Genomic DNA, 26,483 nt, shown 5'->3' with positions numbered 1-26,483 from the left:
AATCCAATCGTTCAGAACGTGATGACGTTATTTCGTTACGATGGGACTACGTTCACGCTAGTAGCCAATAGCTTTGATGTAGGAATTTGATGTGAGCATGCGTGGCACTTTGTCTGATCGGAATTCTCTACACATCGGAGTATGTCCGATCAGAGCATTTTGACGGAAAATATTTCCGGCAAGTTGGAAAATTTGGTCCGACGGATATTCAGATGGAAACAGTCCGATGCATACCACACACAGTCGGAATATCCGACAAAACTCTCCGATCGGACACATTCCGTCGGAATCTCTGATCGTGTGTACAAGGGCTTATTGTTAATGTCTCACAAACACAGTGCCAGATAGCTAGGTCTGTGCTACGGTATATGCGTGGAGGTCACTTTCCAGGAAATTGATAGGTGAACCTGTTTACTGCATTATACACCTGCCTTTACACACACATCAACTTTAATGGCATCCCAGTCTTAGTCCGTAGGATTCAATATTGGCCCACCCTTTGCAGCTATAACAGTTTCAACTCTTCTGGGAAGGCTGTCCACAATGAATGTGTCTATGGAAATGTTTGAGCGTTCTTCCAATTCTTCCAGAAGCGCATTTGTGAGGTCAAGCACTGATGTTGGAAGAGAAGGCCTCGCTCACAGTCTCTGTTCTAATTCATCCCAAAGGTGTTCTATCAGATTGAGGTCAGGACTCAATCAGGTGCAGGTCAGTCAAGTTCCTCCACCCTGAATTCGCTCATCCGTGTCTTTATAAACCTTGCTTTGTGCACTGTGCACAGTCATGTAGGAACAGGAAGGGGTCATCCCCAAACTGTTCCCACAAAGTTGGGAGCATGAAATTGTCCAAAATCTCATCTTAAGAGTTCCTTTCACTGTAACTAAGGGGCCAAGCCCAACCCCTGAAAAACAACCTCAAACCATAATCCGCCCTCCACCAAATGATTTGGACAAGTGTATAGTGGTCCATAAAGACATGAATGAGTGAGCTTGGGGGGGAGGATCTTGACTGGCCTGCACAGAGTCCTGATCTCAAACCATATGGACTAAGACTGGGATGCCGTTAAAGTTCATGTGTGTGTAAAGGCAGGCGTCCCGGTATTTTTACTAATATAGTGTCGTTTACAGTGCCTGGAAAAAAATTATTCATACCCCTTGAAATTTTCCATGTTTTGTCATGTTACAACCAAAAACACAAATGTATTTTATTGGAATTTTATGTGATAGACCAACATAAAGAGGCTCATAACTGTTAAGTGGAAGTAAAATGGTAAATGGTTTACAAAAGGTTTTCCAAATAAATATGTGAAAAGTGTGGCATGCATTTGTATTCAGCCCCCTTTACTCTGATACCCCTAACTAAAATCTATGAAACCAGTTGTCTTCAGAAGTCACCAAATTAGTAAATAAAGTCCACCTGTGTGTAATTTATTCTCAGTATTAATACATCTGGTCTGTGAAGCCCTTAGAGGTTTGTTAGAAAACAGCATCATGAAGACCAAGGAACACACCAGACAGGTAAGGATTAAAGTTGTGAAGAAGCTTAAAGCAGGGTTAGGTTATAAAAAAATATGCTGAGCTTTGTACATCTCACGGAGCACTGTTCAATCCATCATCTGAAAATGGAGATAGTATGGTACAATTGCAAACCTATCAAGACATGGCCGTCCACCTAAACTGACAGGCCGGGCAAGGAGAACATTAATCAGAAAAGCAGCCAAGAGACCCATTGTAACTCTGGAGGAGCTGCAGAGATCCACAGCTCAGGTGGGAGAATCTGTTCACAAGACAACTATTAGTCGTTCACTCCACAAATCTGGCCTTTATGGAAGAGTGGCAAAAAGAAAGCCATTGGTGAAAGAAAGCCATAAGAAGTCCTGTTTGCAGTTTGCTAGAAGCCATGTGTGGGACAAAGCAAACATGTGGAAGAAGATACTCTGGTGAGATGAGGCCAAAATTGAACTTACTGGCCTAAAAGCAAAACACTATATGTGCAGAAAAATAATACTGTCCATCATCCTGAACACACCATCCCCACCGTGAAACATGGTGGTGGCAGCATCATGTTGTGGGGATGCTTTTCTTTAGCAGGGATAGGGAAGTTGGTCAGAGTTGATGGGAAGATGGATGGAGCCAAACACAGGGCAATCTTAGAAGATGACCAGTTAGAGTCTGAAAAAACTTGAGACTGGGGCGGAGGTTCAGCAGGACAACGACCCTAAACATACAGCCACAGCTACAATGGAATTGTTTAGATCAGCGTTTCTCAACCTTTTTACCTTGGAGGAACCCCTGGCAAAAAGTTTGAGATCTCGAGGAACCCCTGGAATGTTCACATCTACAGCTCATGGAACATTGGTATGATCAGCGAGTTGATAACAAAAAGTATTTGTAGAAATAGCATTAAATAAAATAATACATATTAAAATGTACCTATTTAATGTGAATCTTGTGCTTTCTTTTCCTGCAGAGCTGATCCATTCTGATGACATTACATGGGGCAGAGCAGGGGACATTACATGGGACAGGGGACATTACAGGGGGCAGGGGACATGACAGGGGGCAGGGGACATGACAGGGGGCAGAGCAGGGGACATGACAGGGGACAGAGCAGGGGACATAACAGGTGACATGATATGGGGCAGAGCACATGACAGGGGACATGACATGGGGCAGAGCACATGACAGGGGACATGACAGGGGAAATGACATGGGGCAGAGCACATGAAAGGACATGGGGCAGGGGACATGACATGGGGCAGAGCACATGATGGGACATGATACAGGGGACATGACATGGGGCAGAGCACATGACAGGGACATTACATGGGGCAGAGCACATGACAGGGGACATTACATGGGCCGAGCACATGACGAGACATGACAAGGGACATTACATGGGACAGGGCAAATTACATGGGACGGGGCACATTACATGGGACAGGGCACATTACATGGGACAGGGGGCATGACATGGGACAGGGGACATGACAGGGGACATGACATGGGGCAGAACACATGACAGGGGACATGACATGGGGCAGAACACATGACAGGGGACATGACATGGGGCAGAGCACATGACAGGGGACATTACACGGGGCAGAGCACATGACAGGGGACATTACACGGGGTAGAGCACATGACATGGGACATGGCAGACAACAGGACATTACATGGGACAGGGGACATGGCACATTACATGGGGTAGTCGACAGACTGTTGGGCACATTGTGGGGGAGGACACTTCATTACTTGCTTTCTTCTGCTGGCTTCATATCTTCTCCAGTGGAGCGCTGTCCCCCCTCGGCCTCTCCTCCTATCCTGTCCACTCCAGATGATGTCACTTACAAGCACTCGGTAAGGACAGGAGGGGAGAAGGAGGAGGGGCCGAGGGGGAACAGCTGCCTGCAACTGACAGTCAGATCGCCGCGGAAGCCCTGGGGACCTCCCCTGGAACCCTAGGGTTCTTTGGAACCCCGGTTGAGAACCACTGGTTTAGATCAAAGCATATTCATGTGTTAGAATGGCCCAGTCAAAGTCCATACCTAAATCCAATTGAGAATTTGTGGCAAGACTTGAAAATTGCTGTTCACAGTCTCTCTCCATGCAATCTGATAGAGCTTGAGCTTTTTTCCAAAGAAGAATGGGCACAAATGTCACTTTCTAGATGTGCAAAGCTGGTAGAGATATACCCAAAAAGACTTGCAGCTGTAATTTCAGCGAAAGGTGGTTCTACAAAGTTTTGACTAATGGGGGCTGAATACAAATGCACATCACACTTTTCATATATTTATATGTAAAACATTTTGAAAACCATTTATCATTTTCCTTCCACTTCCCAATTATATGCTATTTTGTGTTGGCCTATCACATAAACTCCCAATATAATACATTTATGTTTTTGGTTGTAACATGACAAAATGTGGAATTTTCAAGGGGTATGAATACTTTTTCAAGGCACTGTATATACAACTCCTGTAATTCTTGTTAACCGTGTCCTTATTGGTCTCTGGTCTGGGATTCTTTAGCTAGTTTTAGTTTAGGGCTTGATAACTAGCATGCACAGACACCCATTGGCCACTTCTGGTAGTCAGAGGTCTGGTTGCATGTCAGATTGGAAACTACTAGGGATGGATTAAAGCACAGAGTAGATATGCAAATTTTGAGTTTCAGTGCTACACCACAGTTTATGTCCTGTATGTGAGAATCATCACTGCTATTCTTGTCTTCAGGTCTTCAACACAAAGACCTCCAACACATAGCAGTTATCCTCAGGGGCCACTGCAAGTGATCCTTGCTGCAACATTCATCTAGACTTATCTCTATTAATAACTATATATACCTAGGTATATGTACACAGTTTCACCAGCATTCTTGCTGGGCCCATAGCTGATAATGCCTGTTTGTACATTCAATGTATGTACCATAATCTTTTCTTATATAAAGCTTGTATTATTTCTATACTGGTGTGCCACTATACACTTATGGTTAATGTTATATGCTGGTTGCACTAGTTCCTCTACTCCAAATTACTTTGTCTAGATTACTGGTTGAATTCCCAGAAAGAGAATCCTCTCTGTTCAAAAAGGAAAACTTTAATATCAAACCCACTCCTCCATTTAGCAAAGGTTCTGGTCCTCTAATTTACCTACAGGTTTAGCACCTTATCTGTTTGGGCAATTTCTCATAGCCGCCCACCACTTATCTCTCCCCCAAAGAGGGCTACATACTATACTTGGTTATACATTACCAAAGAAACTAATGTGGAATATGAAGCACACAGGCTGGTTTCCCAATTAGTTGGAGGCTCCAAATGTTCAGAACCTCCCTACTATCCTGATACTAGTCTTTACATTAGTTTGTGCTTTAACACTGCCTCAAGATTGGAAATACCCTTAAACAGACAGCCAATGTCAACTACAAGTTCATTAGCATGCTTCCAAGAAAAGCCTTCCTTGCTACTGCCACCCATTTTGACAGTACCCAGCAAAGCTGTGGGCAGGGTTTTGAAACTAGTTGCAATCACCCCAACTGATATCTGTTTAAGGCAAAGGCTGGAGGTGCTGGGAATTGAAGCCGGGGCCTCACACATGCAAAGCGTGCGCTCTACCACTGAGCTACATCCCCATCTTGTGCTTGTCCTTCTGTGCCTTTTTTTTTTTGGGGGGGGGAGAAAGTTTGATTTTAGAGAAAAGTTCTCAGCAGGATTTTGCACTTTGTGGGGATAGTTAGTCAAGTCAGCATGCGCTGCATAGATACTAGACTCGGCTTTAAGATAAAGAATGGAGATGCCGGGAATTGAACCCGGGACCTCACACATGCAAAGCGTGCGCTCTACCACTGAGCTACATCCCCATCTTGTTTACATGAGTCTGTGCCTTTTTTTTGGGGGGGGGGGGGGGGTGAAGTTTGACTTTAGAGTGAAGTTCTCAGCAGTATTTTGCACTTTGTGGGGATAATTAGGCCACTCAGCATGCGCTACATGGTAACTAGACTCGGTTTTAAGATAAAGAATGGAGATGCCGGGGGTTGAACCCGGGACCTCACACATGCGAAGCGTGCGCTCTACCACTGAGCTACATCCCCCTTACTACTCAGGAGCAGACCTTTGATCCTTGTGAGTTGAAAATGCAGATAGAGAGGAACAAAGGGAAGAATTCCTGGTTGTCTCCTCCACCCTTACATGCTAATGACTTTGGAGGGTGCGGCCAGGCATGTTTATGTAAGGGTTGTATTGGCCAAATGTTTCCAATGTGTGTGCACATGTCTGGGTTGCCGTTTCCCTTGGCATACGGTAAATGGAGACGCCGGGGATTGAACCCGGGGCCTCACACATGCAAAGCGTGCGCTCTACCACTGAGCTACATCCCCTTACCTCGTGGTAGCACTTGTGCCTTTTTCGCCCCACAAAGCTCTAAACGATGTTGCATCCTTTAACCCGGCACCTGGCCTTCACATCTGTGTTCCACTACCAGTACTCAGGGCCTCCTTCACTCCCCAAAACCAACCACGCTTTCATTTTTTTTCTTCCAGGAAGGACTTTCAGCCTTCAAGAGCCAAAAAAAAAACATTTATGTCCGAATTGTGTTTGTCAGTTAGCTGACAACACATCATCTCCCAGCTGCATAAGTGACCTCTCTTTGTGTCTGTGTCACATCTAATTACTGTGTGGCTCTCACCTGCATGAGCACTAGTCTGAGAGAGGCAGGACTTTTTCGAAATGAAGTTTCTTCTCAGGAGGTGTCAGGTCTCACACTGCAGATAGAGGTCATGCATTAACCCATGCAAAGCCATGCCTAATAGCCTCACGTGTCAACACAATAAGAAACCGCTGACACAGGAATGTGAAGATTTCCTCTACTATAGCCTATGCGTACAGTTCAACAAATGACACCATTAAACTACATCTTCAGGGCACAACTTATGCAGGGAGGACTCCTCTTTTATTAAGGAAAAAGAACCAATCCCCTCTGGGTGATCAATGGACATTGCAAGAATTTTAACACGTTTTGTTGCAGAGTCCTACCTGTTTCTTCTCTGAATGAATAGCTTTTTGTTAGATCATGTCTTGTGCAGGACTGATTTGAAATGGGAGTTATTTTTTTATTCTTCACTTTTGAGCAGCTGATGCACTTGCAGGGCTCTAGTGAGAAGAATAACAGGACCTGCAGTCCTTGAGAAGTACTTAACCATTTAGGAGCATCTCACCAAATCTGACATTTTTCTTGCAGAGGATGCCTAAAATCTGACTTGTATCTAAGGCAAGACTTCTGGGAAAATCAGTGAGCCAATCACACAAACAGGAAGTGAAATCTCTGGGGGCCGTTCTGTACACCAATTGTGTACGGAACGCCTCTAGGTTGCCATATTGCATTGAATTTTACAGAAAATGACAGCGCTGCCAATTGAAAAGTAAAGATCTTTTTTTTTTTAAATAAATGACAATATGGCTTGTGTTACAATTGTATATACAATATTACTTTTACTTATTTGCTATCTTTTTTTCTGACGAAACTGGACATACCCTTAAACAGACAGCCAATGTCAACTACAAGTTCATTAGCATGCTTCCAAGAAAAGCCTTCCTTGCTACTGCCACCCATTTTGACAGTACCCAGCAAAACTGTGGGCAGGGTTTTGAAACTAGTTGCAATCACCCCAACTGATATCTGTTTAAGGCGAAGGCTGGAGATGCCGGGAATTGAACCTGGGGCTTCACACATGCAAAGCGTGTGCTCTACCACTGAGCTACATCCCCATCTTGTGCTTGTTTTTTCTGTGCTTTTTTTTGGGGGGGGGAGAAAGTTTGACTTTAGAGAAAAGTTCTCAGCAGGATTTTGCACTTTGTGGGGATAGTTAGTCAAGTCAGCATGCGCTGCATAGATACTAGACTCGGCTTTAAGATAAAGAATGGAGATTGAAACTGGGACATCACACATACAAAGCGTGTGCTCTACCACTGAGCTACATCCCCATCTTGTTTACATGAGTCTGTGCCTTTTTTTTGGGGGGGGGGGGGGGGGTGAAGTTTGACTTTAGAGTGAAGTTCTCAGCAGTATTTTGCACTTTGTGGGGATAGTTAGGCCACTCAGCATGCGCTACATGGTAACTAGACTCGGTTTTAAGATAAAGAATGGAGATGCCGGGGGTTGAACCCGGGACCTCACACATGCGAAGCGTGCGCTCTACCACTGAGCTACATCCCCCTTACTACGCAGGAGCAGACCTTTGATCCTTGTGAGTTGAAAATGCAGATAGAGAGGAACAAAGGGAAGAATTCCTGGTTGTCTCCTCCACCCTTACATGCTAATGACTTTGGAGGGTGCGGCCAGGCATGTTTATGTAAGGGTTGTATTGGCCAAATGTTTCCCATGTGTGTGCACATGTCTGGGTTGCAGCAGATGAGGGGTGGCCGTTTCCCTTGGCATACGGTAAATGGAGACGCCGGGGATTGAACCCGGGGCCTCACACAAGCAAAGCGTGCGCTCTACCACTGAGCTACATCCCCTTACCTTGTGGCAGCGCTTGTGCCTTTTTCGCCCCACAAAGCTCTAAACGATGTTGCATCCTTTAACCCGGCACCTGGCCTTCACATCTGTGTTCCACTACCAGTACTCAGGGCCTCCTTCACTTCCCAAAACCAACCACGCTTTCATTTTTTTTCTTCCAGGAAGGACTTTCAGCCTTCAAGAGCCAAAAAAAAAACATTTATGTCCGAATTGTGTTTGTCAGTTAGCTGACAACACATCATCTCCCAGCTGCATAAGTGACCTCTCTTTGTGTCTGTGTCACATCTAATTACTGTGTGGCTCTCACCTGCATGAGCACTAGTCTGAGAGAGGCAGGACTTTTTCGAAATGAAGTTTCTTCTCAGGAGGTGTCAGGTCTCACACTGCAGATAGAGGTCATGCATTAACCCATGCAAAGCCATGCCTAATAGCCTCACGTGTCAACACAATAAGAAACCGCTGACACAGGAATGTGAAGATTTCCTCTACTATAGCCTATGCGTACAGTTCAACAAATGACACCATTAAACTACATCTTCAGGGCACAACTTATGCAGGGAGGACTCCTCTTTTATTGAGGAAAAAGAACCAATCCCCTCTGGGTGATCAATGGACATTGCAAGAATTTTAACACGTTTTGTTGCAGAGTCCTACCTGTTTCTTCTCTGAATGAATAGCTTTTTGTTAGATCATGTCTTGTGCAGGACTGATTTGAAATGGGAGTTATTTTTTTATTCTTCACTTTTGAGCAGCTGATGCACTTGCAGGGCTCTAGTGAGAAGAATAACAGGACCTGCAGTCCTTGAGAAGTACTTAACCATTTAGGAGCATCTCACCAAATCTGACATTTTTCTTGCAGAGGATGCCTAAAATCTGACTTGTATCTAAGGCAAGACTTCTGGGAAAATCAGTGAGCCAATCACACAAACAGGAAGTGAAATCTCTGGGGGCCGTTCTGTACACCAATTGTGTACGGAACGCCTCTAGGTTGCCATATTGCATTGAATTTTACAGAAAATGACAGCGCTGCCAATTGAAAAGTAAAGATCATTTTTTTTTTAAATAAATGACAATATGGCTTTTGTTACAATTGTATATACAATATTACTTTTACTTATTTGCTATCTTTTTTTCTGACGAAACTGGACATACCCTTAAACAGACAGCCAATGTCAACTACAAGTTCATTAGCATGCTTCCAAGAAAAGCCTTCCTTGCTACTGCCACCCATTTTGACAGTACCCAGCAAAACTGTGGGCAGGGTTTTGAAACTAGTTGAAATCACCCCAACTGATATCTGTTTAAGGCGAAGGCTGGAGATGCCGGGAATTGAATACGGGGCTTCACACATGCAAAGTGTGCGCTCTACCACTGAGCTACACCCCCATCTTGTGCTTGTTTTTGACTTTAGAGAAAAGTTCTCAGCAGGATTTTGCACTTTGTGGGGATAGTTAGTCAAGTCAGCATGCGCTGCATAGATACTAGACTCGGCTTTAAGATAAAGAATGGAGATACTGGGGATTGAAACCGGGACATCACACATGCAAAGCGTGTGCTCTACCACTGAGCTATATCCCCATCTTGTTTACATGAGTCTGTGCCTTTTTTTTGGGGGGGGGGGGGGTGAAGTTTGACTTTAGAGTGAAGTTCTCAGCAGTATTTTGCACTTTGTGGGGATAGTTAGGCCACTCAGCATGCGCTACATGGTAACTAGACACGGTTTTAAGATAAAGAATGGAGATGCCGGGGGTTGAACCCGGGACCTCACACATGCGAAGCGTGCGCTCTACCACTGAGCTACATCCCCCTTACTACTCAGGAGCAGACCTTTGATCCTTGTGAGTTGAAAATGCAGATAGAGAGGAACAAAGGGAAGAATTCCTGGTTGTCTCCTCCACCCTTACATGCTAATGACTTTGGAGGGTGCGGCCAGGCATGTTTATGTAAGGGTTGTATTGGCCAAATGTTTCCCATGTGTGTGCACATGTCTGGGTTGCAGCAGATGAGGGGTGGCCGTTTCCCTTGGCATACGGTAAATGGAGACGCCGGGGATTGAACCCGGGGCCTCACACAAGCAAAGCGTGCGCTCTACCACTGAGCTACATCCCCTTACCTTGTGGCAGCGCTTGTGCCTTTTTCGCCCCACAAAGCTCTAAACGATGTTGCATCCTTTAACCCGGCACCTGGCCTTCACATCTGTGTTCCACTACCAGTACTCAGGGCCTCCTTCACTTCCCAAAACCAACCACGCTTTCATTTTTTTTCTTCCAGGAAGGACTTTCAGCCTTCAAGAGCCAAAAAAAAAACATTTATGTCCGAATTGTGTTTGTCAGTTAGCTGACAACACATCATCTCCCAGCTGCATAAGTGACCTCTCTTTGTGTCTGTGTCACATCTAATTACTGTGTGGCTCTCACCTGCATGAGCACTAGTCTGAGAGAGGCAGGACTTTTTCGAAATGAAGTTTCTTCTCAGGAGGTGTCAGGTCTCACACTGCAGATAGAGGTCATGCATTAACCCATGCAAAGCCATGCCTAATAGCCTCACGTGTCAACACAATAAGAAACCGCTGACACAGGAATGTGAAGATTTCCTCTACTATAGCCTATGCGTACAGTTCAACAAATGACACCATTAAACTACATCTTCAGGGCACAACTTATGCAGGGAGGACTCCTCTTTTATTGAGGAAAAAGAACCAATCCCCTCTGGGTGATCAATGGACATTGCAAGAATTTTAACACGTTTTGTTGCAGAGTCCTACCTGTTTCTTCTCTGAATGAATAGCTTTTTGTTAGATCATGTCTTGTGCAGGACTGATTTGAAATGGGAGTTATTTTTTTATTCTTCACTTTTGAGCAGCTGATGCACTTGCAGGGCTCTAGTGAGAAGAATAACAGGACCTGCAGTCCTTGAGAAGTACTTAACCATTTAGGAGCATCTCACCAAATCTGACATTTTTCTTGCAGAGGATGCCTAAAATCTGACTTGTATCTAAGGCAAGACTTCTGGGAAAATCAGTGAGCCAATCACACAAACAGGAAGTGAAATCTCTGGGGGCCGTTCTGTACACCAATTGTGTACGGAACGCCTCTAGGTTGCCATATTGCATTGAATTTTACAGAAAATGACAGCGCTGCCAATTGAAAAGTAAAGATCATTTTTTTTTTAAATAAATGACAATATGGCTTTTGTTACAATTGTATATACAATATTACTTTTACTTATTTGCTATCTTTTTTTCTGACGAAACTGGACATACCCTTAAACAGACAGCCAATGTCAACTACAAGTTCATTAGCATGCTTCCAAGAAAAGCCTTCCTTGCTACTGCCACCCATTTTGACAGTACCCAGCAAAACTGTGGGCAGGGTTTTGAAACTAGTTGAAATCACCCCAACTGATATCTGTTTAAGGCGAAGGCTGGAGATGCCGGGAATTGAATACGGGGCTTCACACATGCAAAGTGTGCGCTCTACCACTGAGCTACACCCCCATCTTGTGCTTGTTTTTGACTTTAGAGAAAAGTTCTCAGCAGGATTTTGCACTTTGTGGGGATAGTTAGTCAAGTCAGCATGCGCTGCATAGATACTAGACTCGGCTTTAAGATAAAGAATGGAGATACTGGGGATTGAAACCGGGACATCACACATGCAAAGCGTGTGCTCTACCACTGAGCTATATCCCCATCTTGTTTACATGAGTCTGTGCCTTTTTTTTGGGGGGGGGGGGGGGTGAAGTTTGACTTTAGAGTGAAGTTCTCAGCAGTATTTTGCACTTTGTGGGGATAGTTAGGCCACTCAGCATGCGCTACATGGTAACTAGACACGGTTTTAAGATAAAGAATGGAGATGCCGGGGGTTGAACCCGGGACCTCACACATGCGAAGCGTGCACTCTACCACTGAGCTACATCCCCCTTACTACTCAGGAGCAGACCTTTGATCCTTGTGAGTTGAAAATGCAGATAGAGAGGAACAAAGGGAAGAATTCCTGGTTGTCTCCTCCACCCTTACATGCTAATGACTGTGGAGGGCGCGGCCAGGCATGTTTATGTAAGGGTTGTATTGGCCAAATGTTTACCATGTGTGTACACATGTCTGGGTTGCAGCAGATGAGGGGTGGCCGTTTCCCTTGGCATACAGTAAATGGAGATGCCGGGGATTGAACCCGGGGCCTCACACATGCAAAGCGTGCGCTCTACCACTGAGCTACATCCCCTTACCTCGTGGTAGCGTTTGTGCCTTTTTCGCCCCACAAAGCTCTAAACGATGTTGCATCCTTTAACCCGGCACCTGGCCTTCACATCTGTGTTCCACTACCAGTACTCAGGGCCTCCTTCACTTCCCAAAACCAACCACGCTTTCATTTTTTTTCTTCCAGGAAGGACTTTCAGCCTTCAAGAGCCAAAATAAAACCATTTATGTCCGAATTGTGTTTGTCAGTTAGCTGACAACACATCATCTCCCAGCTGCATAAGTGACCTCTCTTTGTGTCTGTGTCACATCTAATTACTGTGTGTCTCTCACCTGCATGAGCACTAGTCTGAGAGAGGCAGGACTTTTTCGAAATTAAGTTTCTTCTCAGGAGGTGTCAGGTCTCACACTGCAGATAGAGGTCATGCATTAACCCATGACACGTAATAGCCTCACGTGTCAACACAATAAGAAACCGCTGACACAGTAATGTGAAGATTTCCTCTACTATAGCCTATGCGTACAGTTCAACAATTGACACCATTAAACTACATCTTCAGGGCACAACTTATGCAGGGAGGACTCCTCTTTTATTGAGGAAAAAGAACCAATCCCCTCTGGGTGATCAATGGACATTGCAAGAATTTTAACACGTTTTGTTGCAGAGTCCTACCTGTTTCTTCTCTGAATGAATAGCTTTTTGTTAGATCATGTCTTGTGCAGGACTGATTTGAAATGGGAGTTATTTTTTTATTCTTCACTTTTGAGCAGCTGATGCACTTGCAGGGCTCTAGTGAGAAGAATAACAGGACCTGCAGTCCTTGAGAAGTACTTAACCATTTAGGAGCATCTCACCAAATCTGACATTTTTCTTGCAGAGGATGCCTAAAATCTGACTTGTATCTAAGGCAAGACTTCTGGGAAAATCAGTGAGCCAATCACACAAACAGGAAGTGAAATCTCTGGGGGCCGTTCTGTACACCAATTTTTGAAACTAGTTGCAATCACCCCAACTGATATCTGTTTAAGGTGAAGGCTGGAGATGCCGGGAATTGAACACGGGGCTTCACACATGCAAAGTGTGCGCTCTACCACTGAGCTACATCCCCATCTTGTGCTTATTTTTCTGTGCTTTTTTTTGGGGGGGGGGGAGAAAGTTTGACTTTAGAGAAAAGTTCTCAGCAGGATTTTGCACTTTGTGGGGATAGTTAGTCAAGTCAGCATGCGCTGCATTGATACTAGACTCGGCTTTAAGATAAAGAATGGAGATACTGGGGATTGAACCCGGGACATCACACATGCAAAGCGTGTGCTCTACCACTGAGCTACATCCCCATCTTGTTTACATGAGTCTGTGCCTTTTTTTTGGGGGGGGGGGGTGAAGTTTGACTTTAGAGTGAAGTTCTCAGCAGTATTTTGCACTTTGTGGGGATAATTAGGCCACTCAGCATGCGCTACATGGTAACTAGACTCGGTTTTAAGATAAAGAATGGAGATGCCGGGGGTTGAACCCGGGACCTCACACATGCGAAGCGTGCGCTCTACCACTGAGCTACATCCCCCTTACTACTCAGGAGCAGACCTTTGTTCTCAGCAGTTCTCAGCAGTTCTCAGCAGTATTTTGCACTTTGTGGGGATAATTAGGCCACTCAGCATGCGCTACATGGTAACTAGACTCGGTTTTAAGATAAAGAATGGAGATGCCGGGGGTTGAACCCGGGACCTCACACATGCGAAGCGTGCGCTCTACCACTGAGCTACATCCCCCTTACTACTCAGGAGCAGACCTTTGATCCTTGTGAGTTGAAAATGCAGATAGAGAGGAACAAAGGGAAGAATTCCTGGTTGTCTCCTCCACCCTTACATGCTAATGACTGTGGAGGGCGCGGCCAGGCATGTTTATGTAAGGGTTGTATTGGCCAAATGTTTCCCATGTGTGTACACATGTCTGGGTTGCAGCAGATGAGGGGTGGCCGTTTCCCTTGGCATACGGTAAATGGAGATGCCGGGGATTGAACCCGGGGCCTCACACATGCAAAGCGTGCGCTCTACCACTGAGCTACATCCCCTTACCTCGTGGTAGCGCTTGTGCCTTTTTCGCCCCACAAAGCTCTAAACGATGTTGCATCCTTTAACCCGGCACCTGGCCTTCACATCTGTATTCCACTACCAGTACTCAGGGCCTCCTTCACTTCCCAAAACCAACCACGCTTTCATTTTTTTTCTTCCAGGAAGGACTTTCAGCCTTCAAGAGCCAAAAAAAAAACATTTATGTCCGAATTGTGTTTGTCAGTTAGCTGACAACACATCATCTCCCAGCTGCATAAGTGACCTCTCTTTGTGTCTGTGTCACATCTAATTACTGTGTGGCTCTCACCTGCATGAGCACTAGTCTGAGAGAGGCAGGACTTTTTCGAAATGAAGTTTCTTCTCAGGAGGTGTCAGGTCTCACACTGCAGATAGAGGTCATGCATTAACCCATGCAAAGCCATGCCTAATAGCCTCACGTGTCAACACAATAAGAAACCGCTGACACAGGAATGTGAAGATTTCCTCTACTATAGCCTATGCGTACAGTTCAACAAATGACACCATTAAACTACATCTTCAGGGCACAACTTATGCAGGGAGGACTCCTCTTTTATTGAGGAAAAAGAACCAATCCCCTCTGGGTGATCAATGGATATTGCAAGAATTTTAACACGTTTTGTTGCAGAGTCCTACCTGTTTCTTCTCTGAATGAATAGCTTTTTGTTAGATCATGTCTTGTGCAGGACTGATTTGAAATGGGAGTTATTTTTTTATTCTTCACTTTTGAGCAGCTGATGCACTTGCAGGGCTCTAGTGAGAAGAATAACAGGACCTGCAGTCCTTGAGAAGTACTTAACCATTTAGGAGCATCTCACCAAATCTGACATTTTTCTTGCAGAGGATGCCTAAAATCTGACTTGTATCTAAGGCAAGACTTCTGGGAAAATCAGTGAGCCAATCACACAAACAGGAAGTGAAATCTCTGGGGGCCGTTCTGTACACCAATTGTGTACGGAATGCCTCTAGGTTGCCATATTGCATTGAATTTTACAGAAAATGACAGCGCTGCCAATTGAAAAGTAAAGATCATTTTTTTTTTAAATAAATGACAATATGGCTTGTTTTACAATTGTATATACAATATTACTTTTACTTATTTGCTATCTTTTTTTCTGACGAAACTGGACATACCCTTAAACAGACAGCCAATGTCAACTACAAGTTCATTAGCATGCTTCCAAGAAAAGCCTTCCTTGCTACTGCCACCCATTTTGACAGTACCCAGCAAAGCTGTGGGCAGGGTTTTGAAACTAGTTGCAATCACCCCAACTGATATCTGTTTAAGGCGAAGGCTGGAGATGCCGGGAATTGAATACGGGGCTTCACACATGCAAAGTGTGCGCTCTACCACTGAGCTACATCCCCATCTTGTGCTTGTTTTTCTGTGCTTTTTTTTTGGGGGGGGGGGGAGAAAGTTTGACTTTAGAGAAAAGTTCTCAGCAGGATTTTGCACTTTGTGGGGATAATTAGTCAAGTCAGCATGCGCTGCATAGATACTAGACTCGGCTTTAAGATAAAGAATGGAGATACTGGGGATTGAAACCGGGACATCACACATGCAAAGCGTGCGCTCTACCACTGAGCTACATCCCCATCTTGTTTGGCTTAGTCTGTGCCTTTTTTTTGGGGGGGGGGGTGAAGTTTGACTTTAGAGTGAAGTTCTCAGCAGTATTTTGCACTTTGTGGGGATAATTAGGCCACTCAGCATGCGCTACATGGTAACTAGACTCGGTTTTAAGATAAAGAATGGAGATGCCAGGGGTTGAACCCGGGACCTCACACATGCGAAGCGTGCGCTCTACCACTGAGCTACATCCCCCTTACTACTCAGGAGCAGACCTTTGATCCTTGTGAGTTGAAAATGCAGATAGAGAGGAACAAAGGGAAGAATTCCTGGTTGTCTCCTCCACCCTTACATGCTAATGACTGTGGAGGGTGCGGCCAGGCATGTTTATGTAAGGGTTGTATTGGCCAAATGTTTCCCATGTGTGTACACATGTCTGGGTTGTTGCAGCAGATGAGGGGTGGCCGTTTCCCTTGGCATACGGTAAATGGAGATGCCGGGGATTGAACCCGGGGCCTCACACATGCAAAGCGTGCGCTCTACCACTGAGCTACATCCCCTTACCTCGTTGTAGCGCTTGTGCCTTTTTCGCCCCACAAAGCTCTAAACGATGTTGCATCCTTTAACCCGGCACCTGGCCTTCAAATCTGTGTTCCACTACCAGTACTCAGGGCCTCCTTCACTTCCCAAAACCAACCACGCTTTCATTTTTTTTCTTCCAGGAAGGACTTTCAGCCTTCAAGAGCCAAAAAAAAAACATTTATGTCCGAATTGTGTTTGTCAGTTAGCTGACAACACATCATCTCCCAGCTGCATAAGTGACCTCTCTTTGTGTCTGTGTCACATCTAATTACTGTGTGTCTCTCACCTGCATGAGCACTAGTCTGAGAGAGGCAGGACTTTTTCGAAATGAAGTTTCTTCTCAGGAGGTGTCAGGTCTCACACTGCAGATAGAGGTCATGCATTAACCCATGCAAAGCCATGCCTAATAGCCTCACGTGTCAACACAATAAGAAACCGCTGACACAGGAATGTGAAGATTTCCTCTACTATAGCCTATGCGTACAGTTCAACAAATGACACCATTAAACTACATCTTCAGGGCACAACTTATGCAGGGAGGACTCCTCTTTTATTGAGGAAAAAGAACCAATCCCCTCTGGGTGATCAATGGACATTGCAAGAATTTTAACACGTTTTGTTGCAGAGTCCTACCTGTTTCTTCTCTGAATGAATAGCTTTTTGTTAGATCATGTCTTGTGCAGGACTGATTTGAAATGGGAGTTATTTTTTTATTCTTCACTTTTGAGCAGCTGATGCACTTGCAGGGCTCTAGTGAGAAGAATAACAGGACCTGCAGTCCTTGAGAAGTACTTAACCATTTAGGAGCATCTCACCAAATCTGACATTTTTCTTGCAGAGGATGCCTAAAATCTGACTTGTATCTAAGGCAAGACTTCTGGGAAAATCAGTGAGCCAATCACACAAACAGGAAGTGAAATCTCTGGGGGCCGTTCTGTACACCAATTGTGTACGGAACGCCTCTAGGTTGCCATATTGCATTGAATTTTACAGAAAATGATAGCACTGCCAATTGAAAAGTAAAGATCATTTTTTTTTTAAATAAATGACAATATGGCTTGTGTTACAATTGTATATACAATATTACTTTTACTTATTTGCTATCTTTTTTTCTGACGAAACTGGACATACCCTTAAACAGACAGCCAATGTCAACTACAAGTTCATTAGCATGCTTCCAAGAAAAGCCTTCCTTGCTACTGCCACCCATTTTGACAGTACCCAGCAAAACTGTGGGCAGGGTTTTGAAACTAGTTGCAATCACCCCAACTGATATCTGCTTAAGGCGAAGGCTGGAGATGCCGGTAATTGAACACGGGGCTTCACACATGCAAAGTGTGCGCTCTACCACTGAGCTACATCCCCATCTTGTGCTTGTTTTTCTGTGCTTTTTTTTGGGGGGGGGAGAAAGTTTGACTTTAGAGAAAAGTTCTCAGCAGGATTTTGCACTTTGTGGGGATAATTAGTCAAGTCAGCATGCGCTGCATAGATACTAGACTCGGCTTTAAGATAAAGAATGGAGATACTGGGGATTGAAACCGGGACATCACACATGCAAAGCGTGTGCTCTACCACTGAGCTACATCCCCATCTTGTTTACATGAGTCTGTGCCTTTTTTTTTGGGGGGGGGGGGGTGAAGTTTGACTTTAGAGTGAAGTTCTCAGCAGTATTTTGCACTTTGTGGGGATAATTAGGCCACTCAGCATGCGCTACATGGTAACTAGACTCGGTTTTAAGATAAAGAATGGAGATGCCGGGGGTTGAACCCGGGACCTCACACATGCGAAGCGTGCGCTCTACCACTGAGCTACATCCCCCTTACTACTCAGGAGCAGACCTTTGTTCTCAGCAGTTCTCAGCAGTTCTCAGCAGTATTTTGCACTTTGTGGGGATAATTAGGCCACTCAGCATGCGCTACATGGTAACTAGACTCGGTTTTAAGATAAAGAATGGAGATGCCGGGGGTTGAACCCGGGACCTCACACATGCGAAGCGTGCGCTCTACCACTGAGCTACATCCCCCTTACTACTCAGGAGCAGACCTTTGATCCTTGTGAGTTGAAAATGCAGATAGAGAGGAACAAAGGGAAGAATTCCTGGTTGTCTCCTCCACCCTTACATGCTAATGACTGTGGAGGGTGCGGCCAGGCATGTTTATGTAAGGGTTGTATTGGCCAAATGTTTACCATGTGTGTACACATGTCTGGGTTGCAGCAGATGAGGGGTGGCCGTTTCCCTTGGCATACGGTAAATGGAGATGCCGGGGATTGAACCCGGGGCCTCACACATGCAAAGCGTGCGCTCTACCACTGAGCTACATCCCCTTACCTCGTGGTAGCGCTTGTGCCTTTTTCGCCCCACAAAGCTCTAAACGATGTTGCATCCTTTAACCCGGCACCTGGCCTTCACATCTGTGTTCCACTACCAGTACTCAGGGCCTCCTTCACTTCCCAAAACCAACCACGCTTTCATTTTTTTTCTTCCAGGAAGGACTTTCAGCCTTCAAGAGCCAAAAAAAACCCATTTATGTCCGAATTGTGTTTGTCAGTTAGCTGACAACACATCATCTCCCAGCTGCATAAGTGACCTCTCTTTGTGTCTGTGTCACATCTAATTACTGTGTGGCTCTCACCTGCATGAGCACTAGTCTGAGAGAGGCAGGACTTTTTCGAAATGAAGTTTCTTCTCAGGAGGTGTCAGGTCTCACACTGCAGATAGAGGTCATGCATTAACCCATGCAAAGCCATGCCTAATAGCCTCACGTGTCAACACAATAAGAAACCGCTGACACAGGAATGTGAAGATTTCCTCTACTATAGCCTATGCGTACAGTTCAACAAATGACACCATTAAACTACATCTTCAGGGCACAACTTATGCAGGGAGGACTCCTCTTTTATTGAGGAAAAAGAACCAATCCCCTCTGGGTGATCAATGGATATTGCAAGAATTTTAACACGTTTTGTTGCAGAGTCCTACCTGTTTCTTCTCTGAATGAATAGCTTTTTGTTAGATCATGTCTTGTGCAGGACTGATTTGAAATGGGAGTTATTTTTTTATTCTTCACTTTTGAGCAGCTGATGCACTTGCAGGGCTCTAGTGAGAAGAATAACAGGACCTGCAGTCCTTGAGAAGTACTTAACCATTTAGGAGCATCTCACCAAATCTGACATTTTTCTTGCAGAGGATGCCTAAAATCTGACTTGTATCTAAGGCAAGACTTCTGGGAAAATCAGTGAGCCAATCACACAAACAGGAAGGGAAATCTCTGGGGTCCGTTCTGTACACCAATTGTGTACGGAACGCCTCTAGGTTGCCATATTGCATTGAATTTTACAGAAAATGACAGCGCTGCCAATTGAAAAGTAAAGATCATTTTTTTTTTAAATAAATGACAATATGGCTTTTGTTACAATTGTATATACAATATTACTTTTACTTATTTGCTATCTTTTTTTCTGACGAAACTGGACATACCCTTAAACAGACAGCCAATGTCAACTACAAGTTCATTAGCATGCTTCCAAGAAAAGCCTTCCTTGCTACTGCCACCCATTTTGACAGTACCCAGCAAAACTGTGGGCAGGGTTTTGAAACTAGTTGCAATCACCCCAACTGATATCTGTTTAAGGCGAAGGCTGGAGATGCCGGGAATTGAATACAGGGCTTCACACATGCAAAGTGTGCGCTCTACCACTGAGCTACATCCCCATCTTGTGCTTGTTTTTCTGTGCTTTTTTTTGGGGGGGGGAGAAAGTTTGACTTTAGAGAAAAGTTCTCAGCAGGATTTTGCACTTTGTGGGGATAGTTAGTCAAGTCAGCATGCGCTGCATAGATACTAGACTCGGCTTTAAGATAAAGAATGGAGATACTGGGGATTGAAACCGGGACATCACACATGCAAAGCGTGTGCTCTACCACTGAGCTACATCCCCATCTTGTTTACATGAGTCTGTGCCTTTTTTTTTGGGGGGGGGGGGTGAAGTTTGACTTTAGAGTGAAGTTCTCAGCAGTATTTTGCACTTTGTGGGGATAGTTAGGCCACTCAGCATGCGCTACATGGTAACTAGACTCGGTTTTAAGATAAAGAATGGAGATGCCGGGGGTTGAACCCGGGACCTCACACATGCGAAGCGTGCGCTCTACCACTGAGCTACATCCCCCTTACTACTCAGGAGCAGACCTTTGATCCTTGTGAGTTGAAAATGCAGATAGAGAGGAACAAAGGGAAGAATTCCTGGTTGTCTCCTCCACCCTTACATGCTAATGACTGTGGAGGGCGCGGCCAGGCATGTTTATGTAAGGGTTGTATTGGCCAAATGTTGCCCATGTGTGTGCACATGTCTGGGTTGCAGCAGATGAGGGGTGGCCGTTTCGCTTGGCATATGGTAAATGGAGATGCCGGGGATTGAACCCGGGGATTGAACCCGGGCCTCACACATGCGAAGCGTGCGCTCTACCACTGAGCTACATCCCCCTTGCTACTCAGGAGCAGACCTTTGATCCTTGTGAGTTGAAAATGCAGATAGAGAGGAACAAAGGGAAGAATTCCTGGTTGTCTCCTCCACCCTTACATGCGAATGACTGTGGAGGGTGCGGCCAGGCATGTTTATGTAAGGGTTGTATTGGCCAAATGTTTCCCATGTGTGTGCACATGTCTGGGTTGCAGCAGATGAGGGGTGGCCGTTTCCCTTGGCATACGGTAAATGGAGATGCCGGGGACTGAACCCGGGGCCTCACACATGCAAAGCGTGCGCTCTACCACTGAGCTACATCCCCTTACCTCGTGGTTGTGCTTGTGCCTTTTTCGCCCCACAAAGCTCTAAACGATGTTGCATCCTTTAACCCGGCACCTGGCCTTCACATCTGTGTTCCACTACCAGTACTCAGGGCCTCCTTCACTTCCCAAAACCAACCACGCTTTCATTTTTTTTCTTCCAGGAAGGACTTTCAGCCTTCAAGAGCCAAAAAAAACCCATTTATGTCCGAATTGTGTTTGTCAGTTAGCTGACAACACATCATCTCCCAGCTGCATAAGTGACCTCTCTTTGTGTCTGTGTCACATCTAATTACTGTGTGGCAAAATTCGTGTGGCCCACAATGCATTACGATGGCGCAATGCATTGCTGTCTCACGATTGGCCAAGCATGCACTGTGACCCCGCATGCTTGGCCAATCGCAGAGCCAGTAGCGGGAAGAGCAATGGTTGGCCACAGGCATCCTGCCTGTGGCCAATCATAGCTCAGACAGTGTAGTGCACGCCCCACACTATATAAAGCTGCCTTTCAGGCGGCCTCGTGTAGTGTTTGTTAGCATCTGAAGCAGTGGGTGTTCTGTGTACCTTCAACACAGTTACACACCAATCGTTTTTGGCTGATTTACTATTTTGCTCTTGTGTAGTGGTTACTGTCTGTGCCCTGACCGCAGTATACACCACTATATTCACCTCACCTATATAGCTAGTGATCTAGCTTTAATAATAGAGCTTGCAGTCAGTAGTGTTAGTGCATGCTGTCTGCGTGCTCTGTACCCAGTACATACCACTATATACACCTACATAGCTGTTCTCTATTTGAGCCCGATTGTCATTTGCTGGAGTTATTGGAAGTTGTGTGTGCCTCCAGCACAGCACAGTATACAGCTGTATATACCCCTTTAACTCTGCTGTTTTCTTGTTATTGTCTGCGTGCCCTGACCGCAGTATACACCGTGATATTCACCTCACCTATATAGCTAGTGATCTAGCTTTAATAATAGAGCTTACAGTCAGCAGTGTCACTCAGGAGATAGTGCGTGCTGTGTGCCTGCTCTGTACCCAGTACATACCGCTATTATCCACCTACATAGCTGTTCTCTATTTGGGCCCGATTGACATCTGCTGGAGTTATTGGAAGTTGTGTGTGCTTCCAGCACAGCACAGTATACATCTGTATATACCCCTTTAACTCTGCTGTTTTCTGGTTATTGTCTGCGTGCCCTGACCGCAGTATACACCGTGATATTCACCTCACCTATATAGCTAGTGATCTAGCTTTAATAATAGAGCTTGCAGTCAGCAGTGTCACTCAGGAGATAGTGCGTGCTGTGTGCCTGCTCTGTACCCAGTACATACCGCTATTATCCACCTACATAGCTGTTCTCTATTTGGGCCCGATTGACATCTGCTGGAGTTATTGGAAGTTGTGTGTGCTTCCAGCACAGCACAGTATACATCTGTATATACCCCTTTAACTCTGCTGTTTTCTGGTTATTGTCTGCGTGCCCTGACCGCAGTATACACCGTGATATTCACCTCACCTATATAGCTAGTGATCTAGCTTTAATAATAGAGCTTGCAGTCAGCAGTGTCACTCAGGAGATAGTGCGTGCTGTGTGCCTGCTCTGTACCCAGTACATACCGCTATTATCCACCTACATAGCTGTTCTCTATTTGGGCCCGATTGACATCTGCTGGAGTTATTGGAAGTTGTGTGTGCTTCCAGCACAGCACAGTATACATCTGTATATACCCCTTTAACTCTGCTGTTCTATAAAAAAGGCATCTGCAGGAGTTAGTGGGTGTTGTGTGCCTCCAGCACAATATAAACTACCCAACTACTGTTTTACCCAACTCCCTTCAGGCCATTACCATGTCTGGAAGGCCAGCAAGGAGAGGCAGACAGGCGCGAGCCGATAAAAGAGGGCAAGCAGGCTCTGTGTCTAGAGACAACAGTGCTGGTCGGGGACGCGGTGCATTGTCATCAGCACGTGGCCATGGGACATGCTTGTCCTTCTTTTCTGCAGCTGGACATGTTGAACCGCAACATGCCAACGACTTGGTAGAGTGGATGACCAAGCCCTCTTCATCCTCCTCATCCTCTCTCACCCAGTCTCAGGGTAGTAGAAAAGCAGCTGCCAACACATCGTCGTCCCTCCTCTCAATGTCATCATCAGTGACTCCTTCCCTAGACCCACCACGTCCTCCTGAGGAGTCTCCTGAACTCTTTGAGCACAGTGTTGGGTACATGCTCCAGGAGGATGCCCAGTGTTTGGTGGGCTCTGATGATGACACTCAGCTAGAGGAAGGCAGTAGCGTGAGCACAGAGAGAGGGGATGCTCAAGAAGGACAGCAATCTGGCAGTAATGTTCCACAAGCTGCAGCATACTGCCAGGTTTGCTACAGCGATGAAGAGGGAGGGGATGATGAGGGCACTGACTCCACGTGGGTGCCTGGAAGGAGGGAGGAGGAGGAGGAGGAGGAGGCACATGTCCAACGAGGCAGGATGCCCTCCGGGGGCCAGCTTAGGGGCAGCACACCGACTGAATCACACCGCAGAGCTCCGCCTGCGCAGAGCGCTTCCTCTGCGCGTTATTCTAAAAGTTCTTTGGTGTGGGCCTTTTTTGAGACGAGTGCATCAGATCGCACCGCTGCTATTTGCAACATATGTCTCAAGCGTATCTCACGTGGCCAAAACATCAGCCGCTTGGGCACCACATGCTTGACCAGACATATGTTGACCTGCCATGCAGCTCGTTGGCAAGCATACCTCAAAGACCCACACCAAAGAACAAAGCGGACCTCTCCTTGCTCCTCATCAGCTGGCATCTCCAACCCCACTAGACCTTCAGTCCTCTCTGAAACCTGCTCTGAGAGGAATGAAGGTGTAGAATTAGGTGTGTCACAGCCAAGTGCTTCCGGGAACTCTGCTAGTGGTACATCCACGTCCGATTATAGCAGACAAATGTCCCTGCCCCAGCTGCTGGACCGGCGGAAGAAATTTACTCCCAGCCATCCACATGCCCAGCAGTTGAATGCTAGCTTGGCTAAATTGCTAGCACTTCAACTGCTGCCTTTTCAGTTGGTAGATTCGGCCCCCTTCCGTGAGTTTGTACAATGTGCGGTTCCTCAGTGGCAGGTCCCCAAACGCCACTTTTTCTCACGGAAGGCATGTGGAAGGCAATGTCCTTGCCTCGCTGGACAGGGTGGTCAGCGGTAAGGTGCATATTACCGCTGACTCATGGTCCAGCAGGCATGGACAGGGACGTTACCTGTCTTTCACGGCCCATTGGGTCACTCTTCTGGCTGCTGGGAAGGATGCAGGACAAGGTGCAGTAGTATTGGAGGTTGTTCCGCCACCACGCCTCCAAAATGCTACTATTGGTTGTGACACACCTCTCTCCTCCACCCCCTCCTCTTCTTCTTCCTCCACGGCCTCTTCCAGTGCTCTGTCCTCAGAACCAGCGGTGCTCCGTAGGCGTTGCAGGGGCTACGCAAGTACGCAGGCAAAACGATGCCATGCCGTGCTTGCGCTGGTTTGTTTGGGGGACAGGAGCCACACTGGGGCGGATGTTTTGTCAGCTCTGCAGGGGCAGGCCGAGAGGTGGTTGACGCCACACCAGCTTAAGCCAGGAATGGTGGTTTGCGACAATGGCACCAACCTCCTCTCCGCCCTCCGACAGGGACAACTGACCCATGTGCCCTGTGTAGCTCACGTCCTTAACCTGGTGGTGCAGCGGTTCTTGGGCAGGTACCCCGGCTTACAGGATGTCCTGAAACAGGCCAGGAGAGTCTGTGTGCATTTCCGCCGATCATTTAATGCCTGTGCTCGGCTGGCTGAGCTCCAAAAGGAGTTGAACCTGCCCAAGAACCGCCTTATATGTGACATGCCCACCAGATGGAACTCAACATTGGCCATGCTGCAGCGGCTGCACACGCAGCAGAGGGCCATCAATGAGTACCTGTGCGACTACGGCACCAGGACAGGGTCAGGAGAGCTTGGTTTTTTCTCACCACGCCAGTGGGGCATGATCAGGGATGCATGCACTGTCCTGTCACCGTTTGAGGAGGCCACAAGGATGGTGAGCAGTGACAGTGCATGCATCAGTGACACTATACCTCTTGTCCACCTCTTGGAGCATACGCTGCGTGGAATAATGGACAGGGCACTTGAGGCAGAACAGAGGCAGGAAGAGGAGGACTTCCTTGCCTCTCAAGGCCCCCTTTATCCAGACAGTGTTCCTGCTGTGCCACCCATCACACAGGAAGAGGGTGAGGAAGAGGAGGAGGAGGATGATTGTGTCAGCATGGAGGTGGAGGCTGGCACTCAGCATCAGCAGCAGCAGTCTTATAGGGATGATTTACAGTCCCAAGAAACACGTGGACTTGTACGTGGCTGGGAGGAGGTAGCTGCGGATCATGTTGTCCTTAGTGACCCAGAGGACTCCGGACCGAATGCCTCAGCTAACCTACGCTGCATGGCCTCCCTGATCCTGCAAAGCCTGCGGAAGGATCCTCGTATTCTTCGGATCAAGGAGAGGGACCATTACTGGCTGGCCACTCTCCTTGATCCACGGTACAAGGGTAAGGTTGCCGACCTTATCTTGCCATCGCAGAGGGAGCAGAGGATGAGACATCTCCGGGAGGCCTTGCAGAAAGCTCTGTGCAACGCGTTCCCAGAGACTGGGAGGTCACAAACTCCTGGTCCTGGACAACGTGTTGCTGAGGCATCAGTCAGAAGGAGCGGTGGAGAAGGTGGCCGTCTGACTGATGCGTTCAGACAATTTTTTAGTCCGCAGCCCCAAGGTATGATTGGTTCCAGCACCCATCGCCAGCGTCTAATTTACATGGTGCAGGAATACCTAGGGGCAAGGTCAGACTTGGACACCTTTCCCACTGAAAATCCTCTGGCTTACTGGGTCTTGAGGATGGATCACTGGCCAGAGCTTGCACAGTATGCAATTGAGCTACTGGCCTGTCCTGCATCCAGCGTTCTTTCGGAACGCACCTTCAGTGCTGCTGGTGGCTTCGTTACCGATCACAGGGTGCGCCTGTCCACCGAATCAGTTGATCGACTGACCTTCATCAAGATGAATCAGTCTTGGATCACCCACAGCTACCAAGCACCTGAAGCTGATGTAACCGAATAATTTTTTTTGAAATACCACATCCCTTCAAGACTGCCTATGCTGATGCTGAGTGACTGTCCTGTTATGTTGATTGTCTATCCTCTTCCTCCTCCGCTGATATGTTGGAAGAACATTTTTGGTTCTGGGTGATGCC

At 46.4% G+C, this 26,483-nt stretch overlaps 26 non-coding genes across 26 annotated transcripts; all 26 read right to left on the bottom strand.

The window, feature by feature from the left end:
* Nucleotides 1-5,057: 5,057 nt before the first annotated feature.
* TRNAA-UGC (transfer RNA alanine (anticodon UGC)) lies at nucleotides 5,058-5,129 on the bottom strand. Its single transcript has one exon. It is a non-coding gene; the product is annotated as a tRNA-Ala (tRNA).
* Nucleotides 5,130-5,285: 156 nt separating this feature from the next.
* Nucleotides 5,286-5,357, bottom strand: TRNAA-UGC (transfer RNA alanine (anticodon UGC)). The gene has a single exon. It is a non-coding gene; the product is annotated as a tRNA-Ala (tRNA).
* A 159-nt stretch (nucleotides 5,358-5,516) lies between these two features.
* On the bottom strand, nucleotides 5,517-5,588 carry TRNAA-CGC (transfer RNA alanine (anticodon CGC)). The gene has a single exon. It is a non-coding gene; the product is annotated as a tRNA-Ala (tRNA).
* A 213-nt stretch (nucleotides 5,589-5,801) lies between these two features.
* On the bottom strand, nucleotides 5,802-5,873 carry TRNAA-UGC (transfer RNA alanine (anticodon UGC)). The gene has a single exon. It is a non-coding gene; the product is annotated as a tRNA-Ala (tRNA).
* A 1,315-nt stretch (nucleotides 5,874-7,188) lies between these two features.
* On the bottom strand, nucleotides 7,189-7,260 carry TRNAA-UGC (transfer RNA alanine (anticodon UGC)). Its single transcript has one exon. It is a non-coding gene; the product is annotated as a tRNA-Ala (tRNA).
* A 376-nt stretch (nucleotides 7,261-7,636) lies between these two features.
* Nucleotides 7,637-7,708, bottom strand: TRNAA-CGC (transfer RNA alanine (anticodon CGC)). The gene has a single exon. It is a non-coding gene; the product is annotated as a tRNA-Ala (tRNA).
* A 230-nt stretch (nucleotides 7,709-7,938) lies between these two features.
* On the bottom strand, nucleotides 7,939-8,010 carry TRNAA-UGC (transfer RNA alanine (anticodon UGC)). The gene has a single exon. It is a non-coding gene; the product is annotated as a tRNA-Ala (tRNA).
* Nucleotides 8,011-9,517: 1,507 nt separating this feature from the next.
* Nucleotides 9,518-9,589, bottom strand: TRNAA-UGC (transfer RNA alanine (anticodon UGC)). The gene has a single exon. It is a non-coding gene; the product is annotated as a tRNA-Ala (tRNA).
* Nucleotides 9,590-9,746: 157 nt separating this feature from the next.
* TRNAA-CGC (transfer RNA alanine (anticodon CGC)) lies at nucleotides 9,747-9,818 on the bottom strand. The gene has a single exon. It is a non-coding gene; the product is annotated as a tRNA-Ala (tRNA).
* Nucleotides 9,819-10,048: 230 nt separating this feature from the next.
* Nucleotides 10,049-10,120, bottom strand: TRNAA-UGC (transfer RNA alanine (anticodon UGC)). Its single transcript has one exon. It is a non-coding gene; the product is annotated as a tRNA-Ala (tRNA).
* Nucleotides 10,121-11,627: 1,507 nt separating this feature from the next.
* On the bottom strand, nucleotides 11,628-11,699 carry TRNAA-UGC (transfer RNA alanine (anticodon UGC)). Its single transcript has one exon. It is a non-coding gene; the product is annotated as a tRNA-Ala (tRNA).
* Nucleotides 11,700-11,857: 158 nt separating this feature from the next.
* TRNAA-CGC (transfer RNA alanine (anticodon CGC)) lies at nucleotides 11,858-11,929 on the bottom strand. The gene has a single exon. It is a non-coding gene; the product is annotated as a tRNA-Ala (tRNA).
* A 230-nt stretch (nucleotides 11,930-12,159) lies between these two features.
* On the bottom strand, nucleotides 12,160-12,231 carry TRNAA-UGC (transfer RNA alanine (anticodon UGC)). Its single transcript has one exon. It is a non-coding gene; the product is annotated as a tRNA-Ala (tRNA).
* A 1,012-nt stretch (nucleotides 12,232-13,243) lies between these two features.
* On the bottom strand, nucleotides 13,244-13,315 carry TRNAA-UGC (transfer RNA alanine (anticodon UGC)). Its single transcript has one exon. It is a non-coding gene; the product is annotated as a tRNA-Ala (tRNA).
* A 154-nt stretch (nucleotides 13,316-13,469) lies between these two features.
* TRNAA-UGC (transfer RNA alanine (anticodon UGC)) lies at nucleotides 13,470-13,541 on the bottom strand. Its single transcript has one exon. It is a non-coding gene; the product is annotated as a tRNA-Ala (tRNA).
* A 155-nt stretch (nucleotides 13,542-13,696) lies between these two features.
* TRNAA-CGC (transfer RNA alanine (anticodon CGC)) lies at nucleotides 13,697-13,768 on the bottom strand. The gene has a single exon. It is a non-coding gene; the product is annotated as a tRNA-Ala (tRNA).
* Nucleotides 13,769-13,901: 133 nt separating this feature from the next.
* TRNAA-CGC (transfer RNA alanine (anticodon CGC)) lies at nucleotides 13,902-13,973 on the bottom strand. Its single transcript has one exon. It is a non-coding gene; the product is annotated as a tRNA-Ala (tRNA).
* A 230-nt stretch (nucleotides 13,974-14,203) lies between these two features.
* Nucleotides 14,204-14,275, bottom strand: TRNAA-UGC (transfer RNA alanine (anticodon UGC)). The gene has a single exon. It is a non-coding gene; the product is annotated as a tRNA-Ala (tRNA).
* A 1,769-nt stretch (nucleotides 14,276-16,044) lies between these two features.
* Nucleotides 16,045-16,116, bottom strand: TRNAA-CGC (transfer RNA alanine (anticodon CGC)). Its single transcript has one exon. It is a non-coding gene; the product is annotated as a tRNA-Ala (tRNA).
* Nucleotides 16,117-16,349: 233 nt separating this feature from the next.
* On the bottom strand, nucleotides 16,350-16,421 carry TRNAA-UGC (transfer RNA alanine (anticodon UGC)). Its single transcript has one exon. It is a non-coding gene; the product is annotated as a tRNA-Ala (tRNA).
* Nucleotides 16,422-18,189: 1,768 nt separating this feature from the next.
* TRNAA-CGC (transfer RNA alanine (anticodon CGC)) lies at nucleotides 18,190-18,261 on the bottom strand. Its single transcript has one exon. It is a non-coding gene; the product is annotated as a tRNA-Ala (tRNA).
* A 133-nt stretch (nucleotides 18,262-18,394) lies between these two features.
* TRNAA-CGC (transfer RNA alanine (anticodon CGC)) lies at nucleotides 18,395-18,466 on the bottom strand. Its single transcript has one exon. It is a non-coding gene; the product is annotated as a tRNA-Ala (tRNA).
* A 230-nt stretch (nucleotides 18,467-18,696) lies between these two features.
* Nucleotides 18,697-18,768, bottom strand: TRNAA-UGC (transfer RNA alanine (anticodon UGC)). Its single transcript has one exon. It is a non-coding gene; the product is annotated as a tRNA-Ala (tRNA).
* Nucleotides 18,769-20,535: 1,767 nt separating this feature from the next.
* On the bottom strand, nucleotides 20,536-20,607 carry TRNAA-CGC (transfer RNA alanine (anticodon CGC)). The gene has a single exon. It is a non-coding gene; the product is annotated as a tRNA-Ala (tRNA).
* A 230-nt stretch (nucleotides 20,608-20,837) lies between these two features.
* TRNAA-CGC (transfer RNA alanine (anticodon CGC)) lies at nucleotides 20,838-20,921 on the bottom strand. The gene has a single exon. It is a non-coding gene; the product is annotated as a tRNA-Ala (tRNA).
* A 230-nt stretch (nucleotides 20,922-21,151) lies between these two features.
* TRNAA-UGC (transfer RNA alanine (anticodon UGC)) lies at nucleotides 21,152-21,223 on the bottom strand. The gene has a single exon. It is a non-coding gene; the product is annotated as a tRNA-Ala (tRNA).
* Between the last annotated feature and the right edge of the window lie 5,260 nt (nucleotides 21,224-26,483).

The sequence above is a fragment of the Lithobates pipiens genome, unplaced genomic scaffold, assembly GCF_037356315.1.
Source record: "Lithobates pipiens isolate NorthernLeopardFrog02 unplaced genomic scaffold, aLitPip1_a1.2 Scaffold_23, whole genome shotgun sequence".
Lineage (NCBI taxonomy): Eukaryota > Metazoa > Chordata > Amphibia > Anura > Ranidae > Lithobates > Lithobates pipiens.
The sequence above is the reverse complement of the archived record's forward strand: the minus strand, read 5'-3'. Positions and strand labels throughout refer to the sequence as shown.